At 41.6% G+C, this 25775-nt stretch overlaps 1 long non-coding RNA gene across 1 annotated transcript in view; it reads right to left on the minus strand.

The window, feature by feature from the left end:
• LOC137096716 (uncharacterized) overlaps positions 1–25537 on the minus strand; it is a 38004-nt gene extending 12467 nt beyond the window's left edge. Inside the window, exon 1 of the long non-coding RNA XR_010909646.1 lies at positions 25445–25537. This is a non-coding gene — a long non-coding RNA (uncharacterized lncRNA). The remainder of the gene's footprint in view (positions 1–25444) is intronic.
• Positions 25538–25775: the final 238 nt, after the last annotated feature.

A 25775-nucleotide genomic window follows, 5' to 3' on the forward strand; every position in this document is an offset into this window, starting at 1 on the left:
TACAGTAATTCTTTAATTTGGAAAGATAGAGCAAATGTTAAGAGGGGATATATATAATTTGTTGTTTCCCATGTTGTGTGAATAATTTTTTTCTGTTTTATCACATCCTGTGCAGCACTAGTTCTAGGAATTCTGGGGTAACATTGGGAACTAGCCATTCAGGTGTGGAAAGGCTCACATTATGCGAACTAAAATGTTCATATTTGAACTTTTTCTAATGTCGCAGTGCTATTTTTCAATAAAATGCATACAAAATATATTGGGGATGAATGTGCAGTGTACACATATTTCTACATAAGTTATAGCAATGTTAAAAATGGATTACATTGGACAAACTACTTACAAGAATTCTGCATCTTGGACACATGTCTATACAGAATGCATATATCAAGAGAGATTGCACCAAAAATATACTTTTTCATATTCAAAACAATCCCCTCACAATACATAAATATAGCTAATAAGGACATGTAATACAACCCCCCCCCCCCCCCCGGTAAGGTAAAAAATTAGAAACTGAAAATGGCTGATTCTTCCATTCCCTAACCACGAGAGCCTACTCAGTGAGAAAGCATGCCACAATAATAACACTATGTAACATGATTTTTATTCCTGTGTTAAATGTTATAAATGTCATTTCTGAATTGAAACTTGTGCGCCAGCTGCGCCCATACCTTGGGAAGTCTGACTTGGCCACGGTAGTCCATGCTCTGGTTACATCCCGTATAGACTACTGCAACACTCTCTACGTGGGGTTGCCTTTGAAGACTGTCTGGAAGCTTCAAATGGTCCAATGCTCGGCAGCGAGGTTACTAACAGGAGCAGCACTCAGGGAGCATACAACTCCTCTGTTGCACCAGCTCCACTGGCTGCCAGTTTGCTACCGGGCACAATTCAAAGTGCTGGCCTTAGCCTATAAAGCCCTAAATGGTTCTGGCCCAATTTACCTGTCTGAACATATCTCCTCCTATGAACCAGCTAGGACGTTAAGATCATCTGGGGAGGCCCTGCTCTCGGTCCCGCCTGCATCACAAGTACGGTTGGCAGGGATGAGAGACAGGGCCTTCTCAGTGGTGGCCCCTCGACTGTGGAACGCCTTTCCCACAGAAATTAGATTGGCCCCCTCCCTGTTCACATTTTGGAGGAAAGTGAAGACCGGTTGTTTGAGCAGGCATTTGAATAGGCAGTGTACTTACTTAGGCGATCCCTCGTTGGACGAGTAAGATGGTCTTCCATCATGGGTTTCCTTGTGGGTCCGCATGTGGCTGTGGAGCCCTATTCTTGCTGTGTAGGCAGTGTAACTAATATAGAAATATGGAACATTTGGATGATGAGTCTGGATCTTGATTTTAACTATGAGACAAGATGAGATGTTATGAGGTTTATTGATTGTTATAATGTTATTCTTTTAACTTCATTTTAACTGTTTTTATCATGTTTGAGTATTGTATTTGCTTTGTTAACCACTCTGAGTCGCCCTGAGGGCTGAGAAGAGTGGTATACAAATATAGTAAATAAATAAATAAATTCTATCATAAAAACATGGAAAAGGTTTATTAAACTGCAAAATGTTTGTATTTATCTGCACATAGAACGGTTAAAAATGCATATTTTCATTAAGAAAAATTACAAATGAAGTGCGCAGACCAGGGGGTTCCCAAACTTTTTTTTGGCCAGAGACCTTTTTGAAGCAAAAGTTTCCCTTGAAGTCACAAGAAATGTTTAGTATTTAGTTCTCTCTGTCTATGTTCTATGAGGCATATTACACACCATGTATAAAGAAGTATGAATAATAAGATATATATATATATATATATATATATATATATATATATATATATATGAAACAATAAAAAAGAGATAATATTATTCATGATTTAAATCTACAAAATGATATAACAACTAGCTAAGACATTTGAAAAATATTACAATGTTACATGTACACCCAAATTTAATGTGCACTATGTGCCTGATTTTTTGCACAGTTTGTTAATGTCTAGTGTCACAGAAGTCAGATGAAGATGCATATCGTCTTCTGCATTCAAACAAGCTCAATATTATTTTTGTAGCTGTGTCCCTCAAAAAGGCCATTTCACAAAGTACATAGAACCAAAAGGCAGTAAGAGCAATTTAGCTTTTGTACTTAATATTGAAAGATCATCCCTCAACTGAGCCCAAAATTAGGAAAGTGGTTTGCCTAAAAGTGGCTGTCCAAAGACACATCTATAAAGAACTCATATTCTGTCTCAATAAGGGCTGTTAGCTTTGACATCACTGAAAATAGATCTAGAATCCATTCAGAATTCGTTCAAATCGATTCCTGAGTGTTCCTTGAAATGTATTGATTCAGTTTTAAAGCAAATTGTTAACATATTATTTTAATATTGTTGGTAATAATTCATTCATTGTTATGCTATTTTCTTCTAAAAAGCATGAATGAGAAATATGTCAGAGCCTTATTCTCAACACTTTCCATGTATAGTTATTTTTTGCTTCAGCATGACAATTTTATCATTAGAATCGAATATTGTCTTCCATTTCCCTTGTATGTATGTGCTGAATTTGTTCATTTTACAAAAAAAGTATGCCAAGTAATATAATTTGCACAACCATTCATGATCATTCAAATAATCTGCTAGCAAACTGGTTTAATCATTCATAAATGAAGAAACTTCCATTCGAAGTTCAAATAAAAGGGATAACACTTTACATCATGATAACCAATGTACTTCTGTGTGTAATAACAATGACTTGTGTATATCTTCACACAGTAATTTGAACAACCTACACTGCAAAGGTCATGCCTTAACAAAGTTGATAATTTTGATGGCATTGTATAGTACCTGCTTTAATAAGGCTGCCATATTTTCATTGTGAGGGAGCGTCAGTGTAGTACACAATGACTAATGACTGCTTGTGCAGTTTTTTTAAACTTTCTTGATTCTTGTAATAATGCCGAAAACATAACCTACCATTACTTTTGCACCATCTGTACACACATCAATGCAATCCTTCCATGGTATTGTGTTTTCAATAAAGAAGATATCAAGCGGGGGGGGGGGGGGGGCTAGCACTTGTAGAGGATGGAAGTGGCTTGCATAACAGTATATCTTCATGAAAGGAACCTGAAAATTTGTACCACATGAGCACAGCTTATCCAGCAATGTCCATGGATTTGTTCAGTTGTAGCAAAATTTTCGTTTGACTGATAAAGGAAATTATGGTATCTTTAACATTCGATAGATCCTGGATTCAATTATGCACGGTAGTGTTTGACAAGGGCACACTGGAGACAAAGTTTGCAGCTTTTTGTCCACCATGTACTTCACTGTCTTCATTAATAGTGGTTTTATAAGAGTTTCAGCAAGATTGTGAGGTTTGCAAGGAAAAGACAGATCATAGCTAACCAAATATGATACTTTCAGTGCCTTGTCATTATTTGTCTTTACATGAGATACACATTTTGTGAATCTGCAGAGAAGAAAGTTTTTTCATTGCACATATTGTCACTTCATAGGAGCAAAGCTGCCCTCTCTACCATTTCTTGTCATATAAAAGTCAAGTTTTCTGCCATTTGTGCTTTAGTCATCGTCCTTCCTGTTTCATATCCCTATATACCAGGGAGCCTGTTTTGTCACAGGTCAGAGAGGATATTTGGAAGTGATCATGTAAACCTGGCTAGATTTATTGACCAGGGATTCAACAGGATCACTGGTGATGCCAACCATAGAACCCTCCAAGGCCTCCTGGAATCTCAAAGGATCCATTAGTCCATTAGCCTTCAAGGGCAGACCATTTTAATAGGTTCTCCACTCCTGCAAGGGTTGGTGATAGCTGTGATACTAGTCCTGACCAGAAAATGATCTGCCATTGTAACTCGGAGGTATTGATCACCTCCACCCACAGACCTGTATGTTCCGAGCTGAAAATTGCATCAAAGGTATGACCTGCCTAATATGTCAGTCCAGAAACCAACTGGGATAGTCCCATGTTTGTCATGGATACCATGAACTCCCGAGTTGCACCGGACAAACTGGCCTCCAGTGGTATATTGAAGTCACTCAGAAATAAAAGTCTGGGTAATGCCAACAACACCTCAGAGACCAGTTCAGTGAGCTCAGCCAGCGAGTCTGTTAGGCAGTGGGATGGACGGTACACTAACAGAATCCCTAGTCTATCCCTGGTTTTCACCATTCCCTAGTGTAAGAGAATGGTGAGTATTAGTACTGTAAAGATTCAATAAAGACAGGATTCTCATTTATCAATAGCATAAATTAAGGGGAGGGGATATTAACACAAACCAAAAGATAGAAAACATTTGTGGAATACATTCTTCAATAAAGAAATTCAATTTAAAATCCTACAGAGTTATGCATGAGATTTATTTCTTAACTAAAGGCAGGTTTAAGTGCTGAGATCATCTATTCCCTAAAAGGGAAGGCGAAATTTGTGATTTTTAGCATGCCAAGCAGAGTTTATGGACATATGATTGTTTATGGATATTGTAAGACATTAATTGTAACTTTCTGTAATAAGGTTTGGAGACAAGAAATAGATTCACGAGCTTATAAGTCAGGCCACAGCAAGATACTCTTTTATGAAATTAGTTTCCTGATGGGTTAAGAAACTGAAAAATCTAATTAAAATGTGAAATACAAGTTCTTGGCCTAAATATGTGTTTGGAAAATGAAGTGGCTATGTGTTTTGTTTTTTTAAAAAAAGAAAGTTTATGTTGACCCCTGATTTAAAAATAATGCTATATGCTTAGTAAGATCCCTAAAAACTGTAATCCATTGCCACAAATCAAGAACTTCCACTTGTTAACCTCAATGACAAACAGTTGTTTCAGATTGCATGGTACAGAGTAACAGGAAAGGTCTTATAAATAATATCACTTTGTTTACACCCAACTCCTTCCCACCTAAGGCCAAGGAAACTGTCATGATCTTAAACTAGTGTCTGACATTAGTAATGGATTGGATGAGGGAAAACAAATTGATATTTAATTCAGACATGACAGGGGTGCCTCCAATCAGTTGGAAGGCAGATCATGAAATGGGGATCTGGCCTGTGCTGGATGGGGTTACACTCCTCTTGAAGGCATGCGTCTACAGTTTGGGGGTTCTCCTGGACTCAGTGTTGAACCTGGAGGCCCAGGCATCTATGATGCAGCAACTGTAGCCATTTCTTGAGAAGCCAGATCTAGTCGCAGTAGTACGTGCTATAGTACATCCTGTCTGTATTGCTGTAACACACTCTATGTGGGGATGCCTTCAAAAAGTGTTCAGAAATTTCAGCTGATCCAAAGAACTGTGGCCAGCTTGTTAACTCGGGCTGACTACAGGGAGTGGACAACCTCCCTGTTGCAGCAGCCTCACTGGCTGCCAGTTTGTTTCCAGGCACAATCCCAAGCACTGGTTATTATCTTTACAGTCCTATATAGCTCAGGTCCAGGCTATTTGGCTGACCACATATAAGTATGTTCGGACCCTGCGATCTTCAGAAGAGACCCTTATCTCAGTCTCACCTACATCTCAAGCTTGGTTGGTGGGAATGAGAGAGTGGGTCTCTTATGTGGGTGTCCTTTAACTCTGGAACTCCCTGCCCAGGGAAGCCAGAATGCCCCCCTCCCCCCACTGTCCTTCCCCCATCAGGCTGACACCTTTTTGTTCAGAAAGGCTTTTAAAGAAGGAGGTTTTAAATAAAAATCTAGTCAGGAGTACAGTGGTTTTCGCTTTGAATATGTTTTTTCCATTTTTATGGGTTTTAACTGTAAGTTTTTAATAACATTGATATTTAATTTTGTTTTAATATTTGTATATTTGTAGAATTTAAAATATATTCAAATACTTTTAGCATAAGCTGCTTTGAGGTTTCTTTGTGAGTAGAAAAAGAGTATAAACATTATTATTATTATTATTATTATTATTATTATTATTTACTACTTAACTGAGAGTTAATATATCTTCTTCACTATCCTCATAAATTGGACTCATCATTTTCAGTATTTGTTTTTTTTTAATCTTGTTAAGACAATAAGTTTTTTTTTAAATGACTACTTCTCCATAACATTTAATGGAGCATTTTTAAAAAGCTCATTGTCTTAACAAGATTTTGGGACTGTGAAAAAATTTGGATGTGGATCATAAGACATAAGTGTTTGGGAAAATCCATAGTTACAGCCTACTTTACAAAGACAGAACTGCCCCCCCCCCCCCAACACAAACACATTTAAACAAAAAATTATGGAGTTTTCATAAAAGCTTCATTATTTTTTGTAAGTTGCAGTGAGTCAGCTTCTTTTTCAGCACAAGCAAAATAGGTATGTCATCTGCTCTCCTCAGCCTATCAGGGCTGAGGAAGGGGGGAAGCGTGGAGATGTTGCTGGCATTTCCTTTGAAGTTGTCAGGGGGGGGGGGGTTGCTGCTATTGCTACAAGACCAATATTAATACAAAAAACAAACAAACATAAATTTTGGGGTAAGTGAGAAGAAGAATTCTAGTCTTAGTATCATTGACACTAAGATCTTCCGGGGAGGCCCTGCTCTCGGTCCCGCCTGCGTCACAGGCACGGTTGGCGGGGACGAGAGACAGGGCCTTCTCGGTGGTGGCCCCTCGGCTATGGAATGCCCTACCTATTGACATCAGACAGGCCCCTTCGCTGCTGGCGTTTCGGAAGAAGGTTAAGACCTGGCTCTTTGAGCAAGCGTTTGGCTAATCAGTGCAAGTGAACATAGGAAGATGGTAAAATTGAACATAGGAATGGCACAAGGATTACGAGAATGGATTTTGCTTTGTTATCGAGGCATCATGTATTGATAATAATTGTGTATTTTGTTATTGTGTATGATGTGTTTTAACTGTTATTGTTGTGATAATTTACATTGTGTAAACCGCATTGAGTCGCCTAACTAGGCTGAGAAACGCGGTATAGAAATAAAGCAAATAAATAAATAAATAAATAATAAATTAACCTGTTCCATTCCTTCCCCATATTATGGGATGATTTGTAATACTACCAAGTATCTTGCTTTCCTTTCCATGGGTATTAAAAGTACAATTCAATAGTGTGTGCTTTATGTTGTGCCATTGTAGAGAAATTCAAAGGGATAGCTCCTGTAGTTTTGTTTTTTATTAAATGTTGTTTGTAAAAACTTCAATTTTTTTTCCTAAAAATCAGTGGATGAGCAAAATGTTCTGAAACTTGGGGGGGGGGCTTACAGTGGTCAATGTGTTTTACAATTCTAGCAAGTTTCATCTCAATAGTCCTAAAATGAGGGAGAAAGGAGCTCCAGAAGTCCTCCCATTGGCACAAATGGCCGAATAAAAAAACCAAAAATTAACTAAACTTTCAGAACTTCTTATTAGAATTGATACAGATCCCTTACATTTTTTTTCAAAACACTTTAGAAACAAAATGGGGCCACCCAGATTTTGTAACTACAAACAAAGCAGATTTTTGGTGTTTCATGAACCTCTAATAAGTATCAATGGTAGAGCTTAAGATGTCTTCAGTGTTTAGTATGGCTTCTGCCAGGCAAAATCTGATTAAGACTGTACTCTTTGATTCCATCCTGTATCTGCTTACATGGAAATATGTTCCCTAAAACTTAGTGGAAGTTATTTCTGAGTAGACAGGTAGAAGATTACTGGTAAACTGGTAAAACATATTCAATGTAAAATAAAATGTCTCAAATGTACTAGAATAAGACTTTTAAATAAAGTTTCATACTCTTTTTGTAACCCATGATGTGGTAAATAGACTTGTGCATTTATATAGAATTGCTATCCATTTCTGTTTGTTTCATTCATTTTCGAGCACCTCTCCTGAAAATGACCCCTATACCGAATGAGCTTTTTCATTCCACGTCTGAAAGAACAAATTTTTTTGGACCATTGGTCAACATAGGCAGGCTCCCTAGACTCTCCTTTCTTTTAGTTTTAGGGCTATCATATTTAGCCCACCAAGATTTATAGTGTTTGGGTTATCCCCTGATTTTTTGTGATTTTTTTCTTTCTAGAAATCAAATATCTTTTATAACATTCCCTCTTCCCCCCCCCCCCCCCCCCCGCTGCCCCTGCCCTCTAACTTTTCCAGGAGGAGCAGCAGGATGGAGGCAGCATTTCTTCCTTCCAAATGTCAAAGATGCTCCACACGCCACACACACTGCCCAGTGCCCAACCCCACTATTTCACTTCTTTAATTGGTGTCAATGGGGGAATTCACTTCTCCTTCACATCATTTTTGGCAATGGAATGGTTTGTCCTTATATCCTTCATTGTTACCTGGATTAAAAGCATCAGATTTACTTAAGACACCACTAATTCTGAGATGTTTTCCACTCCATCTGCAGAAGAGAACTGAGTTTATTTATTATTTTTTGTTTATTTCAAGCATATATACCCCATCTTTCTCACCCCCCGGGGGCTTGGGGGGGGGGCGGACTCAGGGCATCTTACAATAGGCAACCATTAGATGCTGGACATTGAATTAACAAACATAATTAAAACAATTTAAACAAACAGAGATTTAAAATTCTAAAATATTGCCAGTTTAAAAACTTTATCCATGATCAGTCTATTTGCCGGTCACAATGGTCAATTATATTCAATCACTGTATCTGTTGCTCAAAGGCTTGACCCCAGAGCCATATCTTTAGGGTTTTTTTGGAATACCAGGAGGGAGGGGGTAGATCTGATATCATTTGGGAGGGAGTTCTACAACCGAGGAGCCACCACTGAGAAGGCCCTGTCTCTCATCTCCACCAGTTGCGCTTGCGAGTTTAAAGACAAGACTTATTTATTTATTTATTTATTTTTTGCATTTATTGACCGCCCCTCTCAGCCCGAGGGCGACTCGGGGCGGTGAACAACAACAGAAAAAGACAGTGTACAATAAATCAGGACAATACAAACCAGACAATACGACATAACATATACTTATACTAAAAATCCGCTTCGTCAAGTCCTGGGGTCATAGCCAAAATTCATAGTCCTAGTTCATTCCAGTGTCATTCCAAGATACACTCAGTTGAAGGCCTGCTCGAAGAGCCATGTTTTCAGGCCCCTACGAAAGGCCATCAAGGAGGGCGCCTGTCTAACTTCAACAGGGAGAGTGTTCCACAGCCGGGGGGCCACCACCGAGAAGGCCCGCTCTCTCGTCCCCGCCAGACGTGCCTGTGAGGCAGGCGGGACCGAGAGAAGGGCCTCCCCGGATGATCTCAAGGCCCTCGTGGGCTCGTAGGCCAAGATGCGGTCTGCAAGGTATTTTGGGCCGGAACCGTTTAGGGCTTTGTAGGATAACACCAGCACCTTAAATTGGGCCCGGTAGCGGATCGGCAGCCAGTGGAGCTGAGACAGCAGGGGCGTTGTATGCTCTCTGCGTCCAGCTCCCGTTAACAACATGGCTGCCGCGCGTTGGACTAGCTGAAGCTTCCGGGCCGTCTTCAAGGGCAGCCCCACGTAGAGAGCGTTGCAGTAGTCGAGGCGGGATGTGACCAAAGCGTGTACCACCGTGGCCAAGTCAGACTTCCCAAGATACGGGCGCAGCTGGCGCACGAGCCGAAGCTGTGCAAATGCTCCCCTGGTCACCGCTGAAACCTGAGGCTCCAGGCTCAGCGATGAATCCAGGGTCACACCCAAGCTGCGAACCTGCGCCTTCAAGGGGAGTGCGACCCCGTCCAGCACAGGCTGTAACCCTATACCCTGTTCGGCCTTGCGACTGACCAGGAGTACCTCTGTCTTGTCTGGATTTAGTTTCAGTTTGTTCGCCCTCATCCAGACCATTACAGCGGCCAGGCACCGGTTCAGGACTTCGACAGCCTCCTTAGTAGCAGGTGGGAAGGAGTGACAGAGTTGGACGTCATCTGCGTACAGGTGACACCGCACCCCGAAACTCCGGATGATCTCACCCAGCGGCTTCATGTAGATGTTAAACAGCAAGGGGGACAAGATGGAACCCTGAGGAACGCCACAGGTCAACGGCTGTGGCGTTGAACAGGAGTCCCCCAGCAACACCTTCTGAGTACGACCCTCCAGAAATGACCGGAGCCACTGCAGAGCAGTGCCCCCAAGACCCATCTCTGCAAGGCGCCCCAGAAGAATACCGTGGTCGACGGTATCGAAGGCCGCTGAGAGGTCCAGGAGCACCAACAGGGACACACTCCCCCTGTCTAGCTCCCGGCGCAGATCATCCACTAAGGCGACCAAGACCGTCTCGGTACCATGTCCCGGTCTGAAACCAGACTGTGCCGGATCCAGATAATCCGTGTCTCTCAAGAATACCTGGAGTTGTGAGGCCACCACGCTTTCCATGACTTTGCCCAAGAAGGGAAGATTGGAAACAGGCCGAAAGTTGTCCAATTTAGTGGGGTCAAGTGATGGTTTCTTCAACAGCGGCTTTACAACAGCCTGTTTTAGGCTCGCTGGAATCTTGCCTTCCCGAAGGGAGGCATTAACCACCACCGTTACCCACTCGGCCAATCCCCCTCTGGCCTCCTTCAGAAGCCAGGATGGGCAGGGGTCTAGGATGGACGTGGTGGGTCTCATTCCTCCAAGTACCTTGTCCACATCCTCGGGTTTCACAAACTGAAAAGAATCCAACAAAATCGGACAAGCAGGTGCTTGTGTCACATCCACAGAGACTGCATCCAATGCGGTGTCCAGCCCAGCGCGGATCGAAGCGACTTTGTCTGCAAAGAACCGAGCAAATGCTTCACAGCGCGCTGCCGAATTGTCAGGGCTCCCACCTGGAGTAGGGGGAGTTAAAAGACCTCTGACAACCCGGAACAGCTCCGCCGGACGGTTTTTTGCAGACGCAATAGTGGCCGCAAAGAAAATTTTCTTTGCGGCTTTTATTGCCGCGGCGTATGCCCTCAAAAAGGACACAAACCGTGTTCGGTTTGACTCGCTTGGGTCTGAGCGCCACACGCTCTCTAGAACCCTCTTCTTTCGCTTCATCGCTGCCAGCTCCTCAGTGAACCAAGGGGCTGGTTTAGCTCGGTTACTCGAGAGGGGACGTTCCGGAGCAACCTTGTCAATAGCCCTGGTCATCTCCCCATTCCAGAGAGCGACCAAGGCCTCGGCATGATCACCTACCGCGGTGGCGGGAAACTCCCCAAGAGCCGTCAGGAATCCATTCGGATCCATTAGCCTCCTGGGGCGGACCATCCTAATGGGTCCTCCACCCTTGCGGAGGTTAGGGGGCGCAGTGAGCCTAAATCTAATCAGGAAGTGGTCGGTCCACGGCAACGGAGAGATAGACAGCTCCTCCACACCGCCACCCTGCTCCCATCCCTGGCAGAAAACCAAGTCCAATGTGTGTCCAGCACAGTGGGTGGGGCCAGTTATTCGTTGGGACAGCCCCATGGTTGCCATGGCGGACATGAAGTCCTGAGCCGCACCTGTGAGGGTTGCCTCGGCGTGGATGTTGAAGTCCCCCAGCACAAGAAGCCGTTGGGACTCCACCGCCAGGCTCGAGACCACCCCCGCTAGCTCAGGTAGGGAGACTGTAGTGCAGCGAGGTGGACGGTACACTAGCAGAATCCCTATTCTGTCCCGGTCACCCACCCTCAAGTAGACGCATTCAAAATTTGTGGTCTGCGGGATGGGGCTCCTGGTTAGATGGATGGAATCTCTATAGACCACTGCGACACCGCCTCCCCGTCCTCCGGCTCTTGGTTGGTGTTGCACGGAGAAACCTGGAGGACAGAGCTGGGAGAGGTTTACGCCCCCCGCTTCATCCAGCCAGGTCTCCGTGATGCACGCCAGGTCTGCCCGCTCCTCCAGGATTAAATCCTGGATCCAAGTTGTTTTTCCGTTGACAGACCTGGCGTTCAACAACACCACCTTCAAGCCAGAGGGCCCGCTCACCTGGTTACACCAATTTACCTTAGGAGACCGGTTGGGAATAGTCAATTTAGATAGACGGTCCGAATTAAGCCGAATTCGAGGTCTCCTTCTCCCGCATCTCCTCCTTCCCACCACGACCTCTATGGGGGCCCCTCGGCTAGTGGAACACCTCCCCCCCTCCATGCCGCTGTCCAGAGTCAAGCGATTGCGTTCTACTGCGCTCGTGGTTAGATTTTTTGGATCTTGCCAGCATCTCCTCTCTCCCTCCTCCCTCCTCCCCACCACACCTTCATTCACAGGTTAAGATAACATTATTTCTGTGATGCTTTCCCTTCTGTCTGCAGAGCAGCGGTGGACAAGGCAAGGCAGGCAGCAGGTGGACAGCATTATTATCCTCCTATTGGCCAAACAGGCAGGGCTCAGAGGCAAATACTATCTCACAGCAATGCTCAGCGGGCTGTGTGAGGAGCACCACATGACCCGAAAATAAGGCAAATAGATAGTAACTGTGAAGATCCCTTACCTTGCCAGCTGGGGTGGCAGGGCCTAGAAGAGACAGGCTAGATAGTTTCAGCTTAGAAGGCCTGGCAGGGAGCGGCAGGAGCCATTTTGGTTTAGGGAAAAGCTCCAGTGCAGAGAGGGGGAGTGGCCTAGGCCTGGGCCAGCCCTGAAACAGCCAGGATTGGTTTGTAGAAGGGGGGCGGAGTTAAACTGTTGGAGGGAAAGTGAGAAGCTGCTTTTAGTTGAGTTCAGTTCTGGTGGATGTTAGAGTGGGAGCAAGATTATAGAAGGCTTTTAGGAGTTCCTGTTAGGAATAGGCAGCTTGCCTGTAGTTTGCACAGTAAAGTAGGCTGTGGCAGACTGGTTACAGCTATTTTAGAGAAGAAATAGCTGGGTTTTGTTTAGGAACTGTAACAAAGATAGAACCATTCTCTCATGCAACCGTTACGTTTTTTTAAGAACAAGAACACTTTAAATGTAACAGCCAAGCTTATGAACCTGCAATCTCTTTATTCTGTAACTTCTACTTCAATAAACCTTTCTTGTTATTTTTAAAACTTAAGCCTGAGTCAAGTGCCATTTTTTGGATTTAGTCCCTTTTCTTTTAAAATCAACCTCATCTGTTTTATTATAAAGCGGCCCTTTTAATAGACAATACTTGGTGGTGTTTTAAACAACCTTTTTTTTTAACATCTTCAATAGCTAGAGGGTTCCTGTTCAGTTATTCTTATGGTGGCAGCGAAGGATTAAATAAAGAGACATCCCCTCAAGTGTTATCTAAGTGCCAAAGTAGTGTGAATTCCTTATTAAAGGAGGGACAGTGGTGGGGTCTGTTTACCCCCTGTCCAGACGGTCCTAGTGGAGACTTTATAATTGGTGGCAGCGGTGGGATTGCTTGCCCCCCTGCCCAGACGGTCCTAGTAGTGGGAACCTTTATAGTAACCATCATGCTTTCTTTCATTTTGGGGTCTATTTTCATACTGTGGGGGAGGGGCTACCATTTTGTGCACAAAAAATAAAACAAAAGAAACAAATACCGTAAGCATGACTACTACAACAGCAACAAAGAACCTTATTGCACCATAGGTGTACTATGTATGCAGGTAATGAGATTAAGAACACCCGGTTGTTGTTGTTGTAGGTAGATTTTCATCTGGAGATTTTTGTCAAAGATTTATTAATATTCTCAAGGGACTGAGGCTTGAACTGTATTAGGCTATCCCTGTATTATTCTTAAATTAAAAGCAGAAAGCCTAGTACACCTGAAATAATTTATATAAGATCATGAAAGAGCAAACTAATTTTATACACAGAAAAACCACACCACTGTATGACAGAGATAGATCCATTTTCCATTGCATAATTCAGCAGTAGTAATTGCTGCTGTGAAACACACTAGATTAAACAGGAAAAGCAAATTACTTTCCAAGTTGGAGAACCAAGAAAACATTCATTTCTGAAGCTTACTATTATACTTATTAAGTGCCTAACAATTATAACATTATTGGAAGCATTATAAAGAGAAACACTTCCTAGTTATTATGTGTAATAACCCTCTTACCTGAGCATTTCTATTATGTTTTGAAGATCACACTGAGAATAATAACAATTTAAAATGCTACAAGATTATCCTTAAATATTTAATAGGTGATCGTTAAAAAGTCATTCAATCTATTTGCATTAAATATTTTCTCATCTATTTAATCTCATAATAGCATTGCATTTTAGACACTGGGCCAAACTGAGATTGGTACAATCAGACATGTTCCCTTTCAATTAAATTTCAGTCTACAGAAGAGATTTCGACTCAATGGAGGCTTGAAAACAACTGGAAATTTTTTTACCATATGCTCAAATTAAAAAAAATGGAGTAAAAGGTAGGAGCAAATGAGCAGCAAACAGAAAAGTGAAAGGTAGTTTAACATCAAAGTTGGTAGTAATTTATGCACTGAAGAAAACTGATACTTCATCCTTAAGATCAATGCAACAAGAACTGCACACATGCATAGTAGGATTATAGAAACATCTTTGGTCTTATTTTTTCACATGAGTGAATCAGGCACTCTTTTTCCTCATTAGTTAGATTTACCGATGTATCAACTCATCATGCAACATTGATTGATTCAATGGGTTTACCCTAGGGCAGGGGTCGGGAACCTATGGCTCGCGAGCCAGATGTGGCTCTTTTGATGAGTGCATCTGGCTCGCCCGTGTATTCCCTTGGAAAGGAACTGAGCCCGCCTTTGGCTGATTAGGCCCCGAAGGAAGGGAGGAGGGAAGGAAGGGAGAAGGGAAGCAACGGGGAGAGCCTGCTTCCTTGAGAGGCAACGCTGGTAAAGGTCACCAAGGCAGCTCCCCATGGACTCTTGCCTCCTCCCAAGTCAGCCAAGACGTGCTCCCAGAAAGAGAGAGAGCTACGCGGGACTGAAACAGTCGGGGAACAGGGCAAATGGGCCATGCGATCAGGAGGAAGGGAATCCGGGGAAAGTGAAGGGCGCGGGGAGAGCCTGTCGCGCTTACCTGCCCAACTCGGCTCCCTTCCCATAAGCCGAGGCACAAACAGCCCAGCTAATCCGCTTTGTGAAGCAGGAGCAGCAGCAGCAGCAGCCGTGGTCCTTCCCCTTTCGGCCTCCCCTCCGCGCTTTCTTTGCAGCACCACCAAGTCGCCGGCTGGACTTCGCCTCAGTTGCTTCCCGAGCCCAGTGCCAGGAGCGCGCGCCCTCCCCTGGCAACCTGCAGCTCCATCAGCCCCGCCCCCTGTTCGCTAGGCTGAGACACGCCCCCTGCCTGGGCTAGGCCCCGCCCCCCGCCAGGTATGTGGGCCGAGCCGCGAGGGAGGGTTAAGGGATGGCTCTCTGAGTCAAAAAGGTTCCTGACCCCTGCCCTAGGGAATAGGGATTCAATCTGTGCTGGATAGGGTCACATTCCTCATGAAGACACAGGTCTGCAGTTTGGGGGTCCTCCTGGTCTCAGGGCTGAACCTGGAGGTCCAGGTATTAGTGGTGGCTGGGAGGGTCTTTGCACAATTAAAACTTGTGTACTGTTGGGACTCAGCCTGTGCTTCACCCTGAATCTGTTATAGTGTTTACCCCTTCTAATGTTTTTGAGCCTGTCTTGGATGTCAATGAGGATGAGGTGCAAAATGGAGACACTTTGGACAATAAGGTTACTACAGACTTGATCAAGAAGGGTCAGGGGAAAGGCTAAATTCTCATGAGAAAATTCCATGCTCTAGTTTGCAGGAAAGTTCAATTCCTTCTCCAGGCTCCAGTCTGCTGTTAATGAAGAGATAGATAAGATTAGACACCAGCTGGAAATTAGCCAGAACCGTAGAGAGGCCCAATGTTTATGCAGGTGAGAAAGAATTCGGCAATTAAGGTCAAAGACTGGGGGGAGTAGAAATCAGTTTCTGGGACTTAAATTGAACTCTTAGGGAATTTCCTTCAGACCAGGCATCATTTGGTTTCAAGTCAAGTCTTTTGGATATTCCTGTGGCCTGGTCTCCAAGACTTCCTGGCTTTTCTAGTGGATTCTAGTGGGTGCAACATGTACCAACTGTGCCCGTTCCTTGAGAAGCCAGATCTGGCCACGGTGGTACATGCCTTAGTTACATTCCGTCTGGATTACTGTAATGAGTTCTATTGGTCCAAAGAACTGCAGTCAGGTTGCTAACGGGAACTGGCTACACGGAGCGGACAACCCCCTCTGTTGTAGCAGGTCCACTGGCTTCCAGTCTGTTACTGGGCACAATTCAAAGTACAGGTTATGACCTTTAAAGTCCCAGACTGTTTGGGTCTAGGTTATTTGGCTGATTGCATCCCCTTGTATAAACCTGCCCAGGTCTTGAGATCATCAGTATAGGCCCTTCTCTCAGTCCCACTTCTATCTCAAGCTCAGTTGGTGGGAACGAGAGAGCTGGCATTTTGGTGGCTGTCCCTCGACTCTGGAACTCCCTGCCAAGGAAGCCAGAATGGCCCCTCCCTGTTGTCCTTCTGCCAGCAGGCGAAAACCATTTTATTCAGCTAGGCTTTTAAAGATGAATGTGTTTAGCACCATCAAGGGCTGCTGTTATTTTGTGATGTGATTTTATATGCTTTCATGGCTTTAACCAGGTTTTAATACCAATGTTGTTTGATGCTGTTTTAATATTTGTATATTTGTATATTTAAGTTGTTTTGAAATGTTTTAGTTGTGAGCTGCTTTGTGTCATGAAATCTACCTTTCAGTCGACTAGGCCGAAGCCTGGATGACAGTGGCTGTCATCTTGGAAGGCAAGCAGAGCAGGAGGAGGAGTCAAGCTGACTCCTGATTGGGTAGAGCAATGAGGGGAGGAGTCGGTTGTGAGAGGGAAAATAAGCTGTCATCTTTTGACAGAGAGAGAGAAGTCTCTTAACACCAGAGAGGGAAAGAAGTGATTTTTAGAAGAGGAAGCTAGATAGAGCAGGGATCTGACAGAAAAAAGAAGAGCTTTTAGTGAGCCTTGAGTTTAGGGAATAGGCTGAGGCAAAGGCGAAGATTTTACTGTGTTGTTAGGGCCAATAAAAGAAAGACTTGTCTCCTTATACTAGGGACAGTATAGGGGAGCTTATTGCCCTGTGCAGACAGGAGTCTGTTCTTAACTGATACTGTGTCTAAAGATAGAACAGTATGTTCAAGGAGTCTCACAGTTGTTAAAAGCTTTTCTGTCAGGGGAACTGTTTGTTTAAGTAACCCAGTTTCTGCAAATGAATCACGCTTATGTACCACTCATTTCTATGAGTTGTTGTTAATATTAAGTTCAGTAAACTCTTTCTAGTTAACTTTTAACTGGTTTATGCCTCAATCTATCTATTTCCTCAGAACTCACTCTGTCAAATCCATTTTAAAGACCAGTCAGCCAGTGAGGAAGCCATAGAAGAATCAAGAGCTCAAACACCCCTTACCTATAACACATTCACACCCTTTGGTTCCTCAGGCCAAGAATTCTGAGGTGGTGGCGGCTAATACTACCAAGAACATTCGGTCAGTTGTATATCTAACATAGGGTCAGCCTTTAACTTCGCTATATTGGTGGCAGGGGATTGATTGTTTGTCCCCCCTGCCTCAGATAGCCTTTAATTTTATTATACTTTGAGTCTCCATATAGAGAGATAAAGTGAGATATAAATAAACATAATAAGTGAATAAAATAAAATACAGATCAGGATTCCAGCCAAAGAATTTGCAACTCGCTATTTTGTCTGGGTGATGGTCGCCAGTCATATTTTGGCAGGGTGGAGTAGATGCCCCCAGACGTCCTAGGTGTGCAGGGCAGATTGTATGAGAAAAGGCAATCTTGTATGTAACCTGGACCCAAACAACGTCGAGTTTTAAAGGTGAAAACCAATACTTTGTACTTTGCCCAGAAACTAATTGGCAAACAGTGGAGTGACTTTAGAATCTGTATAGTATTGTTGTAAACCACCTTGAGGCCCCCCAGGAGTGATAAATGTGGTATATAAATACAGTAAATAATAAACAAACAAACAAACAAATAAATAATATGCTCAATCTGAGATCAGCCAAAAAAAATGTGCATGTGTGTCCATGGCTCCATCTGTTTATAGTCCTCATCAGCAGTTTCGGGATTTAAAAATATGCACATGCACTGAAGCAGTCCACACCAGCACATCAAAATGAACTCCCATGCTTTTGTAAGTGCAGGGATATACAGTGATGCAATTATGCACATTTTTGTCTGATCTTGGATTTTAGACTTTTATAACCTATATTTTTCAGCCAGTGATGTGATTCAGTGCACATTTTTGGCAAGCATCATCTAGCCATTCACACCTAGCTCCAACAGACAAGAGTTCTTTGCCCCACCGGGTCATTCCACATATATATAAACCCACTTTCCTAGTTCCAACAGACCTCACTATCTCTGAGGATGCTTGCCATAGATGCAGGCGAAATGTCAGGAGAGAATGCCTCTAGAACATGGCCATATAGCTCGAAAAAACCTACAACAACCCATCATCTAGCCATTCCCCCCTCCCCTTTATCCCTTTTTCTCTCTAATTTGGGACCTATGTAGAAGGGTCCTGAATGATATTTGTTACCTTTGAATTGAAAGATGACAGTAACAGGGCCACTAAGGAAGCACTGAAATGCACATGTTGAAGATAAAGCATCAGTATGCTGCCATCATGAACAATAATTAGCACTTATCATTAACATTATTTTGCACTATTTATACAGTAAAAGTGCTACAAATCTATGCAAAATCAAGCCACCATTGAACAGTATTATCTCTTTATAATATGCTCATATAAGATGCAAGCAAAACAAAATGCTTTTTCTTTGTAATTTCCACTAGTTTCTTTTCATTACAAATGTATGCTATCTAAGTATTTGCTGAGTGACATTTATCCCTGAAACACTAGCAATGAAATCTGAAACACAGGGTTGTACTAGAACATTGTTTGCTTGTCTGTTTTGTAATTGCAATGAATTTTGTTAAATACATAATTCACTCTGTTATTAATCACTTCACATTGTATTCATTTTCTTACTCATTCTATAATTGTTTTGCTTCTCCTTTGCTATTTCTCTTGCTGCTGCTTGTGGCAGACATTGGCACTGATTTTGATAGCTGCACTTTTGTAATGACTGACATGTTCTAGCAAAATACAGTGGAAGCCATCAGGACATTTTTTGTGGAATAAAATGAAAATAGTCTGGAATTAACATCACAACAAATGATGTTGGATTGCTGCACTAAGTTTAATTCATCATGTGAAAAACATTGCATTGTCCAAATTCAGCCGAACCTGAAGGGAGTTTTGAATCCTTTAAGGTTCACGAATTGAATCTGACTATAGAGTGAACACGGCAGTTTATTTAATGACAAAAGTGGGTGCTGGCTTGATGGATGCTAGCTTGGTAGGTCAGGATTGCACCCTGAACAAGCTATTAGGCAACTTCATATAGAATTATTGCAAATATAAATTTTGCAACTGAGGAAAAAGTGACTGCAAATACATACAAACTTACCAGTAAGGAGCAAGGGTTAAGAACCCCTGCAATAGCATTTTATATGCCTAAGCAAACTGTTTATTCAAGATGGATTGATCTTTTAGACTTTCTTACCACTTTCTGACTCTTCCTTTTCAGTTTAAAGTTACTAAAAAGTCAGCCCAGATATTAGTTTGTTTACCGTTGCCTTTCCCAGTTTTGTGCCTTGTAGATATGCTGAGAAATGCAACTAGAGTGATCTGGTGTAAATACTGAATTATAACTCATGTCTCCAATTTTCCCTTGCATATTCATTTTCTACTTCTTCCCACCTTATCACTTGACTAAATATTGTCAATTCAGAAAATGGAAGGCTGTGTAGCTTTCTACAGACTGATATACAGAGTGGAAGGGAGAAATACCATCACTGCTATGATTGCAAAGACAGGACAAGCTAAAAAAACACATGGCATAGCAATTTGTCAATTATGCATTCCATTTCTGTTATCATTTCAAAAATGCTTTAAAATATGCTCACAAGTAGTAGTTGACTTCTGTAGATTAGCATTTTCATAAGCCACATTGCACAAAGATCTGTTTACTTTGTATTAATTGCAAGTAGGCTGGATATTATTTAAAATGGAAAGCAATAACTTGCATTAAAAGAGGTGAATATATAACAGGGTTTAAAATGCATTAGTTGTGGGAAAACTGGCCTATCCATTGAGAATTGCAAAAAAATATGACTGCAGAAAATTTTAATAAATTTAAAGCTAGTAATGAAGATATCAAAAAGTTCAAGTTGGCTCACTTATTAATCAAAATGAAATAATGAAATCTGAAAAAGACTGATAATTGTTAAAGCAACAATGAAGGAATAAATGGGATATTTATGTGTAACAACATATCATTGAATGCCAAAATCAGAAACATTCTTGGTTCAGTATTTTTGATTTCTACGTAGCATTATGACAGTGGAATGATGAAAAATAAAAATGAATACATAAATATTAACTAAAATATTGAAGCGTTAAAAGTGATAAATGGCTCATATTGGTCACATTCTCCCTTATTCCACAAACAATATATTAGGAATTATTAACATCAAAAAAGCGTATTAGTAGCTTTATATAAAGATGGGAGTGGATTACTGCTATGCCCTTATTTTTCCTGGAAAAAAGTGACTAGTGGAGTGCCTATGAGGAGCATCTTAAAGAGCTGGGTATGTTTAGCCTGCAGAAGATAAAGTTGAGAGGAGATATGATACCATGTATAAATATGTGAAAGGATATCATATGGAAAAAGGAACAGGCTTGTTTTCTGCTGCCCCAGAAACTAGAACTTGGAGAAATGGGTTCAAATTACAGGAAAGGAGATTCCACCTGAACGTTAGGAAGAACTTCCTGACTATATGAGCTGTTCAACGGTGGAACTGTCTGCCTCAGAGTGTGGTGGAAGCTCCTTCCTTGGAAGCCTTTAAACTGAGGCTGGATGGCCATCTGTCAGGGGTATTTTATGCTTTTTCTGCATGGCAGGGGGTTGGACTAGATGGCCCATGTGGTCTCTTCCAAATTTTATTATTCTATGATCCTATGATTCCTCTCAACAATCTTCCCAATGGTTTCACTGTATGGGTGATTAGACTAAAGGTCTGGAACTGGTTTGAAGCCAGGTGTGTGAGCATGGCATTAACCATGGAATCTGGTCTCAAACCACTTTGCAGGAATTGTCTTTTCCCATTTTCAGGAGACACATAGGGTGAAGAAAAAAAAGGGAAAGTGACAGAGCACATTAGCAGCATACATTTTGTGGCTAGTACAGTTTTGAATCTTCTTGAAGCAGCATTACAGTGTCAGTGTAGATGGGAACAATGACATCGAAAAGCAGGAGTCCTGTCACAATTCTTCATCACAGCCTTGTTTGCTGGTAGAATGAAGCTGGAAACATCCTTTTCCTACATCCTACTGAGTTTGGGCCATGAATTGTTAATTTCAAATGTGTAACTAAGTAGTGAAATGTCTTTCAAAAATATGTAGCACCTTCCTCTTTTATTCCACAAATGGAAAATATCTTGATTATTTGTATACATTTTTAAATTCTTTTCAAATGCATTAAAGGGCAGAATTATAATTATGTTTGCTATTTATAAGCGAACAGATCGATTCTTGATTGATTGATTGATCTGATTTGTTTTCTACCTTTGCGGGACTCAGAGCAACTGACAACATAAGTTAAAACAAAACAGCTAATCAATGTGTGGTGCAAAAGTTATATAACCATTAAATCATCAATCCAATTAAAATACTACATATGAAATATGTATTACATATTTAAAAGTGCACCTAACTGTAGTTTATAAAATGCCATACTAAATTGAAATTGAAATTGAAATTGCCTTGGACTGCGAGAAGATCCAACCAGTCCATCCTCCAGGAAATAAAGCCCGACTGCTCACTGGAGGGAAAGATACTAGAGACAAAGTTGAAGTACTTTGGCCACATCATGAGGAGACAGGAAAGCCTAGAGAAGACAATTATGCTGGGGAAAGTGGAAGGCAAAAGGAAGAGGGGCCGACCAAGGGCAAGATGGATGGATGGCATCCTTGAAGTGACTGGACTGACCTTGAGGGAGCTGGGGGTGGTGACGGCCGACAGGGAGCTCTGGCGTGGGCTGGTCCATGAGGTCACGAAGAGTCGGAGACGACTGAACGAATGAACAACAACAAATTGAAATCTCCCCAAATTGAGTATTTCCAATGTAATTATTACTTATTATTTACCTACAATCCTATTTAGATACATATCATCCTGCATTTAGTTCTGAAAGAAGAAAAGGCATGGGGAAAAGTTCTCTTCCTTAGTACCATAAGAGTAAATAATTTTCCTTCAAGATATTAAAATTGCTCTTCTTCTTTTTCTCTGAAGAGCTATAAATTTATCCTGAAAATCAATAGAAAACTTAATTAGGGGGGAAAATTGGAATGTGGGTGAAGTAGCAGCTGTTATGTTGACATCAAAGCTCAGCACATACACTTCAAAGGTATGTAAAAATGAGTTCAGATATGAGCCTGTTAGGTGATATTAGACATGATTTGTGCTTTTCCGATCCCATTTTGGCAGGCAACAGAGATTTGAACACAAAATAACACCTGCAAATTCACCATCTACTAGAGGGGAATTAAAAATTACCACTTACGCATGAACAGATTGATCAGTATTAGAGAGGGGGAAAAGTTTAAATGTGATTCTAATGCAGCTTTCTCTCCTCCTTATGCTAAAATGACTCAACTGGCACTCTGTCCACCCAACTAAACATTTTATAGGATAACTCAGAGGAATTTTGGTGGTATCCAATTAACACCTGGAATATCTATGTGATGTAAAGCCAGTGTTTGTCTAATAACCAGCTTAGATTCTCTTCTTGGTTGCTCCATTTATCTTCTTGTGTGGTTCTGGCCAAAATCACTTCATCTCACTTTAGGTCTTTGTCGGGTATCTTTATATGCTTCCAAACTATTTGTTCTGTTTCTTCTCTGATGTAGAGGCTGCTTATTACCAATTATTTTTTTATGTTTATTGTAAAGGCATTCCCAGTTATAGCATATGTTTCAATAACAAATTAATGGCTTTTGTCCAGAAACTCCTATAAAACAACAGGCTGTATGTCAAACAACAGTTAATGTCTTCTCACAGATGGTAGGCATGGCCAACTTTGATCATCCAAGGGGTTTAAGGAGAAAGAAGATGAATCAAAGAAGATGAACCTGAATCAAATTTTCCTTCCTTCTTAAATTAGGTGATTCATCAAATCAAGAATGATGAATTTTTCAGATGCATATGTATGGTTCTCATGTATAATGAAACACATGTGGACAGTTGTTGGTATTGTAATAGGAGAATTTAACATAAATAATATGATGTTGTAAACATCATATACAACAAACAAACCACTTCCCCTCTAAATAATTATGTTTAGGAAGTCAGGCCTCTCTTCGAAAGGCTCTAATTCATTTCCTCCCTATATTGTTTTCTCTTTCCACTGAATCAAGAATTGTTGAAAAAACATGCTCAGATCTCATAACACTGTTTTAAACCCTTCTCATATCTGTTTACTTCTTCTTCTTAAAGATTCCTGCTACATTGCTGGATGTCTCACTTTCTTCATTATATGGATACAACCTTCCTGCTTATATCTATGGTATCCTTTTGGTTTTCCTAATGTATCTCCCTCTATGATCCACCTTGAAGGCTAAGATCATCACGGGAGGCCCTGTTCTCAGTCCTGACACCCTCGCAAGTGCGACATGTGGGGACAAGAGACAAGGCCTTATCAGTAGTGGCCCTCCATCTATGGAACTTAGATCATCCCCCTCTCTCCTGTCCTTCCAACCCCCCCCCCCCAAAAAAAAAACACCTTGGCTCTAGGTTCAGGCTTTTGGTCAATAACGGGAGCAATATGAACTGGATTATGTGATTTTAATTGTTGTTTTAATGATATGTTTTAATTGGATGGTTTTAATATTTTTGTTTATTCATTGATGTATATACATGTGGCATTGAATTGTTGCCTTTGTAAGTCTGTCCTGAATACCCTTCAGGGTTGAGAAAGGCAGGATACAAATATGATAAATAAATTACTGTATATACTTAGCTTAGTTTTTCAGCCCTTGGCTTATACTCGGGTGAGGATTATGGCGGGAAGGTATGGGACTGAAAGAAGGGCTTCTTTCAGTCCCACACCTTCCTGCCAGGACCCTCAGCTCCCCACACAGCAACTCAGCTCTCCTTCCTCTCCTCCTCTCTCACACAGGTTGTACCTTCCTCTCCTCCTTCCTTGGAACCAGTCTTTCCCACTTTTCCTTATTCATATGCACACAACATTTCCCCCAAGATGTATAGTTAAAATAAAGTATGGTTATTATTGGAAGGATGCATAAGAATATGTATATTGAAGAAGGTTAGAGTAATGATTTAATCAGAGTTGGACCATCTTATCTTAAATTCCAATTTTATATAAATATTCAAAAACATTTTGAAATTCATCAGTAGCTGCTGCATTTCCCACCCTTGGCTTATACTCAAGTCAACATGTTTTCACAGTTTTTTGTGGTAAAATTAGATACCTCAATTTATATTCAGGTCAGCTTATACTCGAGTATATACAGTATTTGTATTCATACTTGCTAAGTGAGTCTATAATTAGTTTATAGTTCCATTTAGTCTTTATTTATGCAAGTCTAGTGAATATAGGCTTCTTAACTGCAGTTCCACCTTTTCTATTGTCATTTCTATTACCCTTTATAAAGAGACTGGAAAACCACAGGTAGGAGGGCAAAAGTGTTAGAATGAAAGATTATGGGGATTGTGCATTTCCTCCTTTATGTGCTTAATGGACAGAACTTGAATGCCATTGAATAGGGTTCATAGAAATATTTAGCATGGACTTCCAGTGGGAATAGCGACAGGGAAGCCTCGCTGAGGGAAAGCTCTCTCAGGGAGGACCTGTTTTGAGTGGCGAGGTCAAGCTATAGCTCCCCACCTTTGACTGGATCGAAGGCGAAGGTGATCGTAAATCCCCTGGGTACTTTGAAAACCCCAAGCCCCCCCCCCCCTATTAAGGGGAGATTGAAGGATCTGAGAGCACCAAAAGGGGAGCGGGCTGCTCTACAGGATCGGGCTCGGCTGAGCTCATCCAACCACCTCCACCCCAGAATTGTAAGAATTGTAAAGAAGAATGAACCCCCACGTTAGGGGGCTAAAGGGACTGTGTTCCTGAAAGAAGAAATTTCATCTTCAAGGTAATATAAGAGGGGGGAGGGACCTACCCCCCGGAATCTAGGCAAAGAAGGATTTAATCAAGTACTTTTATAAGGAGAAGAGAAGAAGCTAGTAAAGGAGAGAATCTATAATAAGAAGAGTGTTTTTATAAGTTGATTTTAAATTGGATGAACTTTAAAGTCTAAAGGATTTGGTATAAGTATTTTTAAAAGTATCAAAGAAAATAGAAATTTATAAATAACGGGACCCTTGTACTCTCCTCTAAACATTAGGCTACACCCCCGCACTGTTATCTAAATTAGGGACTTTAATAGGAACTATAAGAAATTGAATTAGCTTACAGTGTGAGGAGAAACGACCTTGGCTCCATTGTTGTTTGGTCTACGCTGGCCTTCTTTATAAACAATTGAAGAAAAGCAAGATAGGAACTGACGAAACAGAAGGCTGCTGTGGAGCAACACAGGAAGAAGAGAGCAGTGCAGGCTGGGAGTGGTAGTCCAAAGGTCCAAAAAGGTTTTAAAGGGCAGAGAAGAGCATAAGAGCACAAGGGCAGAAGTGAAGAAGATAGCAAAGGAAAGAAGGGCGGAAGAGGCAAACGGAGGCAGGTAGAGGTCTAATAATTAAAACACAGATCATTCTCTGAGGGCAATAAAGGAGGAATTTAAAGAATAA

The sequence above is a fragment of the Anolis sagrei genome, chromosome 3 (genome assembly GCF_037176765.1).
Source record: "Anolis sagrei isolate rAnoSag1 chromosome 3, rAnoSag1.mat, whole genome shotgun sequence".
NCBI lineage: Eukaryota > Metazoa > Chordata > Lepidosauria > Squamata > Dactyloidae > Anolis > Anolis sagrei.